Here is an 8288-nt window from a genome sequence, read left to right on the forward strand (position 1 = left end):
TTGAGGAAAGTAGAGTAGATTTTGTCACTCTAGTAGAATGCAGTTACAGAACACAGCTAGAATTTGGTTAAGATATACTGGTTAGCATGCACACTTGTGCAAAAAGTGCTGTAGGGGCGTAAATGGGCAACAGACCTTGGTTTTATGTGTCTTCCTAAAGACAGCATACTGCCTCAGGCCCCATACTGGATCAGGATGTATTGCTGATTCAGGGGCAAAAGAGTGCTTCCTCCTAAATCACCAACATCACTTCTTGCAGAGTCTCTGTTTTATTTGAGGGCTGCCATCCAGGTACTGGCTATGCCCACCTTTGGTCAATTTAGCAATTCTGACACGATCACACAGCCACATTGGTAAGGCTATTAACACTTGACTTTTTTGTGTGTGGCCCAAATGATCTCCCTTTCTTCAGCTAGATTTCTCTTTGAAGTTCACTTTTTTCTCCAGGACTGTCAGTTCTAATCTTCCAATATGACATAGCTCATTTCTCAGACACTTCATGCGTTTATTTTTTTAAGTCAATGATATGGAATCCAAGATGGAACCGCTGATAATTCTGGGTAACTACACCCTTAAGGACGCTATCTCTTTCTTTGTTTTTTCCACTGGTGCCTCTCCATGTCTGTTGTCACGTTTTTTGGTCTTTGGGAAAAGCTTTTTTGTACTATGAGTGAAATATGTCCCCTAATTTTGATGTTATGGACAGTAATTTTTCCCTAGATCAAACATTTATTCTTTCATGATTAAAAACAAAAAAAGTCAACACAGTAAGTGGGAAATATCATAAAAATTTACCCAACGGAGTTTTCTTTAGCCATGAATTACACATGTGGGAATGGGAATGCAGTATTTAATGCTTGCTGATAATTCTATGAACTGTTGAGTGTATTTGTCCCGGCCAAGGGATTTGAATACCTCTATACCCACCCTCCGGCTCACTGGTGGTCTCTGCGGCCAATAAAAAAGACAAGCAGGGGTATACCAGTTCAACCCCCAAAAATAAAGAGGCCAAAGGGTTAGATCTGTTTGGAAGAAAAAATTATTCAACAGCCAGTTTGCAGTTCCAGGTGGTGTCCCTATCATCAATCACAGTTCACCTGGCCATTATCTTGGCTTTCCATCCTCCATTCCATGGCAGGTCGATCTTCACTCATGACATGACAGCACAGTTTTTGAAAGGTCTACCCACACGTCCAGGATCCCTCCCTGGGACCTGAATCTCGTGCTGTCGAGGCTCATGGGGCCTCCCTTTGAGCCTCTAGCTTCCTGCTCTCTCCTGGAAGGTTTCATTCCTGGTCGTGATAATGTTGGCCTGCAGAGTGTCCAAGATCAGGGCACTTACTTCAAAGCCTATGCGATCTTCTACAAGGATAAGGTCCAGTTGCAGCCACACCCAGCATTTCTGCCCAAGATTGTTTTCCAGTTTCATACTGGCCAGGACATATACTTACCCGTCTTCTTTCCAAAGCCTCATACATCAGATGAGGAGCGCAGGCTACATACCCTGGATGTCAGGAGGATGCTGGCCTTCTACACAGATAGAGTGCTGAATTAATGATCTTAAAACAATTTTAGGACTAAAACCTGCAACCCTCATTTTAGTTGCACTACTTACACAAACAAGGATTGCAGTATTGAGTCCATTTTTAATAGAAAGCTGTTTTAAATTGCTTGCATTTAATTTCATTTTTTCAATGCTCAGAAGTAACCCCTAAAAAGGTAGTAAACTGTATTCTAAGTATCACTTTATTTCAGGATAATTATGCTATTAATATGGATTTAGAAACCGCTGAGAATTTCCTTTCTGGGCATTTCAGTTGATGTATCCTTTGTTATCTCCAGCTTGTAACATGGAAATTACTTGGAGGACAAATTTTATCATCTTCTGAAGCTATTAAGTAGCTGGTGTGAACCAAATTAGTGGCTTTTGGCCAGTTCTTTTTGGTCAGGTGTCCATACCACAAAATAGCCCCCAGTGTTATGGATGCCAATTGGCAGCCACAGCAGAGAGGTCAAGGACTGAACAGAAATGTAGAATGAGCTGCTCTCTCAATCTAGGACTCAGCTAAGTCACACTGGTAGGAAAGGATTTCGACTGTTTTACCTTTCCTGTGCATTAAAATAAATAAAAGGCTTTCAATCTCCAGGCCTGTCAATCCAGCACTTTTCACATGAATTAAAGTCACTCTTTAAAAAAGCAGACAGAGTGGAAAGTACTGAAGTGCTGTAAAGAAGGCACTTTAGATGTGGTTGTTTATCAAATTAAGGATTTTTTTTCTCATGGAGGAGGACAAATATGTTGTCTTTGCTACTAAACTCTGAGTACTTGTGGGGGATTGACAGCAATCTTCTCTTTTATCCAAATCTGATAAACCGCACTAAGCTTGTCTACTGATACTCTGTTAACATTCCTGTTTCTTCTCTATTTAGAATCTTTCTTTATCCCTTTTCTCTTCAGTACGCTTCATCCTGAGTTTTAAAAGTTTATTTCTAAGTCAAAATCTCTTTTCTATGCTGATTTTGTTGTTGTTGTTGTTTAAATGAAGCTTCATCCACAACTGTCAACCGCAGCCTCTCAAAGCAGAGCTCCCTGTCATACCAAAGGCTGCTCCTTTCACCGAGCCAGAAAACATGTCGAAATAAAAATATAACATAGTTCTCTGTATAAATGTTTGGATGGGAAGTTTCCTTGTGTGCGGTGTAATTTCCAGGTTGAGAGCTTGCCCGGGCCATAAACAAGCTGAAGATGACTGGGGATAGCAACTGAAATGTCCAAACTCTTAGCTGTTTCTAAATTCATATTAATAGCATTCTTATTCTGAGCTAATGTGACCCTTTGGACACATTTAAACTAGGGCCATTCCCATTTATTGAATGGAATAATTGGCTTTTACTATTATCATCCTTCAGAAGATCTTATGCTGAATGTGGAGGTTACGAATGTCATTTCGGCCTCTACTTCTGCTATTATATTACTGTGCAGTGCTGGTAGCATTACAGTGGCAGCTAGAGGCCCAAGGCAGGATCAGGCGTAACTCCAGACAGACATAGTGCTAGGGCTGTACAAATGCAGAGTTGAAGGACAATCCCTGTCCCAACAAGCTCTCTGGGTAATTTAAGGCAGAACGTCAGAGTGAGTAGAACAAAGAGTAGGAAAGAGCAGGGGAGAGAGGACCAAGGAAATGGTATTTGAGAGGCACAGATAGCAAGAAGTCATCCCTCCCCACATGTCAATATAGGCATTGGTGAGGCTCAGCTGAGCAGGCTCAAAGAGAAGAGTGAAGTCCAGAACTCAGTGGCAACAACAAATAATATGGCAACAAATCACAGGCTCTGGTTCATAAAAATTACAGGTTTTTTAGCAGAGATTTTTAGATGCTTGTTCTACAGTCAGCTCATGGACACAGCCTCAGGGCATTATTATGTCACATAACTGGAGAACAAACCGATACGTTACATACTCCTCTTTCGCCTTTAGTCATGCGTAAAAGACTATTACAGAACTGTTGGCAAGATGTAAGCCTTTTAGGGCTAGATCAGTGATCGGCAACCTTTGGCTCGCAGCCCCTCAGGGTAAGCCCCTGACGGGCCTGGCCGGTTTGTTTACTTGCAGCGTCTACAGGTTCGTCCGATCGTGATTCCCACTGGCCGCGGTTTGCTGTTCCAGGCCAATGGGGGCTGCAGGAAGCGGCACGGGCTGGGCCACCTCTTCCTGCAGCCCCCATTGGCCAGGGATGTCGAACCGCGGCCAGGGGGAACCACGATCAGCCGAACCTGTGGACGCTGCAGGTAAACAAACCATCCCGTCCTACCAAGGGCTTTCCCTGATGGGCCGCGTGCCAAAGGTTGCCGATCCCTGGGCTCGATCCACAAAAGGAAACTTAAACTCAGCCCGGCAATGCCTAATGTTTGGGTGCCCTGCCACCCAGTGGAATCCACAGCCCTGAGTTAGGTACCCAGGCTCTGTATGTAATGCATGGGAAGTTAGGCTCCTGAGAATGGGATTCACAAAAGCCAGCAAGGTGACCAGGGAACCACCTAAGCAAGCAATAGGAGATGCTGGGGGGGAAGAGGCGCTAAGCCCCACCCAACAAAGGTAGTTAGGCACCTAATGGGAGGTGCTTCTGTAACACCAACAGATCCTACTTGCTGGAGGGCGGGATTGAACCTGGAACCTCTGGAGCTTAGTGCATGAGCTTCTACTGCATGAGCTAAAAGCCATATGGCTCTTAGCTATCGCTATAGAGCAGACTCATTAATCTCTTTCTCCCTGCCCCTCTTTCCTTCCACTCAGGATTCAGAGCCATGAACTCTCTCCTCGAGTTAGGGCTGACCTGACTTATGGGCATTTCTCACAAAACACAGAGGTGGTGGTGATGTCTACCAGCGGACTGCCCTGCTGCAAACAATACTATGCTGAGTGGTCTTATAGGGTTTTGCCAAATGTATGTAACATAGGTCTGTGGGAAACTTGTAGTGAGGGCCATGCTATCCACACCCAGTAGGGGTCAAACACAGGCTCTGGCAGCCCATCAGTTCTTCTTAACTGTCATCAAGTGTGATCAGAAGTAAATGTCAATAAAACTAGCACACAGGAGAGCCCTGCTGTAGGGAGAAAGATGCCACTGGTAGGGTCATGCAGGCTGCCCATGTAAATTGCTTGTAACCTCTGCTTTGGGCCAAGTTTCTGACCCCCTTGTTAGCAGGCAGCACGCTCTCCACACATCTGGCCATGAATGCAAGTAGGCTGGAGCATATGTATTGGCACAATATGTGAATGATGAGTAAATTATTCTGAGTCAAGACCGTCAAAAAATCTGTCTCCTGATCACCCTGCCCTGTCCAACTTGTGAACAGGCATCATATCCTACAAACAAATGGTTGTGCATATAGGCAGGCCAGGGGACGTGCATTGACATGAAATATGAATCCTGAGTGTAATATTCCTGGTCAGAAGCATCAGCCGGGCTATTCTTCCTGAACTGTCTACACCTAGGGTTAACTGTATGGACCACTGCTAATCCCAGTCGGAGCTGGATTAACCTACTAAAATAAAAACTGCTTCCACAGCTAGGCAAGACTGCTTGTGTGGGTCTGTTAGGCACGAATTGCTGCAAGGGACGGAGAGATAGTCACTCCCGTGAGGAATCCACCTCCCTCCTGTAGCTCTCCTTGGAAGACCTATACAAAATGAGCAATAACAAGCTTATTGGTGAGATCTGTTGTTAATAAAACAACTTTGTAATGGTGAGATCTGTCAGCCTGTGGAATAATCTTGATGGTTATGGGTCCAGATTTGTGCCAACAAAGACTGCCGCTGCGCCTGGAATTAATTGTGGGTATAAATCGCAGCGCTGAGGTGGCTAAGTACCTGAGTGTAGGTGCAGATCATGAGTGTAGCAGTCTAAGTGGTAGAATTTAAACCCACAGTTAATTCTGGGTTCACAATTTTTGAAATTGCAAACTGCACCTTCATAAACGCACTTTCCCACACCAAGCTCAGGAGATGAGCAGGGAACCACCTAAGATAGCCAATAGCCTTTATTGAGAACGAAGCACAGAGAAATTCTTTTCTCTCCAAAGTACTGTAATTAAAGCCTCAAGTTAGGATCAGTGCAGACTTTAACCAGTAGCACTGGGGATCTTACATCCATGGCTGGCTTATATTACTGACCAGCACTTTGTAAGCCCCTCTTTGATGCCGCTTTTAAGCTAAAGCCAATAATGGAATGGGGTTCTATGAAAAAAAGAACATGCAGGAACCCTAAGAGGAATTCGGACTAACTTTTGAATGGGATCTCTGCCACCCTTTATAAGGTATAGGGTGCACCTCTCCCTACGCCACTACCACCCATATTGACTCAGCTCTGCTGGCTGGCTCAAAGACCTCTCCCCTCCCCTTTTGAGTCTCTAGATTCACCAGCAGCCTGAGCTGGGGCCTGTCGTTATACTCAGGACTGAAATTGTGACCAACACGTGTGCAGGGTTGCAAAGGGGCAGGAAGGCCCCTTGTTACTGTGTTCCTTCCTCTGTGGACCAGCCACAATCTGTCCGGTTCTGCCAGTGCAGTCATTACTATTGTAACAGGATATTTTCCAGTAATTTAACTGTACTTCCAAGACACACCGATCTGTGGTCCAGGGGAATCTGTGCACTTAATGGATACATCCTCTCTCATTGATCCCTTTGATTAGTTGTTTAGGGGAACATTTTTATCAGACAGACATGGAAAGGACCAGGGACTCTCACAGGAATCTCTTACATGAACAGTCTTGGGTTGTTTAAACTGAAAATGTCTTTTACTAAAACTAAAAACGAAGAGATGAAATTGAGGGAGGTCTCCCCCTGTCCCAGCACATGCAATGGCAGGGTGGGCTGGAACATTCTCTCCCCCTATTTTTCTCCGTGTGTATCCCTCTTCTTCCCCTTCCCTCATCTGACATACAGGTTTTTGCCCCAAAAGGGACTCCTGTATTTGCCTTTTCAGTGTTGTATAAAACCCATGTAAATGCTGTGACTAAGTGGCAGTAACAACACTGTATATTTCTATAGTGCTCTTTTAATCTGAGGGTCACTCACTGAGTAATTCAAACCCTCAAGGCCCTGCAAGTCCAGCCCTGCTGACGTCTGGTCACGACTTGCCTCTGATGCACTGCTCTTCTCTCTGTCAGGTCAGCTCACATCCTTGTGCCCCTGGCCTACTGATCCCACAAGTGACTCCTGGCCAAATCCTCTGTAAGTGCAAATGGACAAAACTCCCTTGAGGTCAATCAAGTTGTGCCCATGTACACCAGTAGAGAACTGTTTGTTCTTCTTTGAGTGATGGTCCCTGTAGTATTCCCCTATGGGTTATGTGTGTGCACCATGCACTCGGAGCTGGAGAATTTAAAAGTAGTATCCATTGGTCCATGCATGCTCCCCCTGTCTTGGAAATTCCTCTTTCACCCCGTTCGCCTGCTCACTTCACTTTTCTCCTCGAAGTCCTTTCTCTAGGGTTTGATCTTGCTCCCATTTAAGTCAATGGAAAGATTCCCATTGACTTCATTGAGTGTTGGATCAGACCCTAACCTCTCTGTCAGCCTTCTATTTCTGACCTTTTCCCTCTTTCATTCCTCAAACTCTAATATAATAAAGTAAAAGAGCTAACAGGATGTATACGTAGCCGTAAGTAAGGCTGCAAGTCTGTTGTGGAAGTAATGGATTTCTGCATGATTTCTGCAGCGGCTGGTGCAGCTGACCCCAGCCTGCTTGAGCAGCTCAGGTGGCCCCGGAGCCAGCCACACCAGCTGCTGCTGGGGCAGTCTCCCCACCCCTCCCAGATGCAACGGCAGTCCTGGCCGCCCCCCACCCCTCCGACCCCAATCCCCTGAGCTGAAGTAGTGGTGCCCCAGGATGACTCCCCCAGGCACAAGCAGCATCCTGGAGCCCCCCTCCATAACCTGGTTTCCCAGCTGAAGGGGATGTTTTCAGTGCAGCCTGCGGGGATTTGGCCATATGGATCCTGTAAGTGCCAAATCCCTGTGCTCACTGTGCTGAGAACTTCCCCTCTAGTGTTAATATAGACCTGACTTGGTCTTCCTTTAGCCCAGGGGTCGGCAACCTACGGCACGCGTGCCAAACACGGCACGCGAGCCGATTCTGAGTAGCACGCTGCCTGCCCAGTGAGAGGAGGCAGAGGGGCCGGAAAGCGCCACGCTGGCAGAAGAAGCGGGGGAGGAGGCAAGTTTGGCTTGGCCCCCCGCCCCACTCAGCCCCCCTGCCCACCGCTCTCCCCTGCAGGGGCAGGAGGCAGAAGCTTGGTCCTGCGGCAGCCAAGCTTCCCCCCTCCCCCGCTTCTTCCCCCAGCGTGGTGCTTTCCGGCCCCTCCCTCTCCCTCTCCCTGCCCCTGCCGGCGATGGCCCTTGCGAGGGGGAAGGGGAGCGGAGCAGAGCCGAGCGGCAGCGTGCTCCCTGCTCTGTAGAGGAGGCAGAGAGAGGTAGGGACAGGCCTGAGGGAAGGGGGTGGAACAGGGCATATCCCTTCCAGCCCCCTGCCATGAGCCGCTCAGGGCAGGGGGCTGGGAGCACCCCCACGAGCCGAGCACCCCAGCCTTCTGCCCTGCACCCCCACACACACACTCAGCCTTCTGCCCTGCACCCCCACACACCCCCAGCCCTCTGCCCTGACCTCCCCCCAACACCCAGCCTTCTGCCCTGCACCTCCACACCCCCCCCAGCCCTCTGCCCTGACCTCCCGCCCACACCCAGCCTTCTGCCCTGCACCTCCACACACCCCCAGCCATCTGCCCT

The 8288-nt window shown here is 47.5% G+C and overlaps 1 protein-coding gene across 2 annotated transcripts in view; it reads left to right on the top strand.

The window, feature by feature from the left end:
• The window catches only part of LRP8 (LDL receptor related protein 8), a 262396-nt gene that overhangs the window by 188003 nt on the left and 66105 nt on the right, over positions 1-8288 (top strand). The gene's annotated exons all lie outside the window — the stretch shown is intronic.

The sequence above is a fragment of the Trachemys scripta genome, chromosome 8 (assembly GCF_013100865.1).
Source record: "Trachemys scripta elegans isolate TJP31775 chromosome 8, CAS_Tse_1.0, whole genome shotgun sequence".
NCBI lineage: Eukaryota > Metazoa > Chordata > Testudines > Emydidae > Trachemys > Trachemys scripta.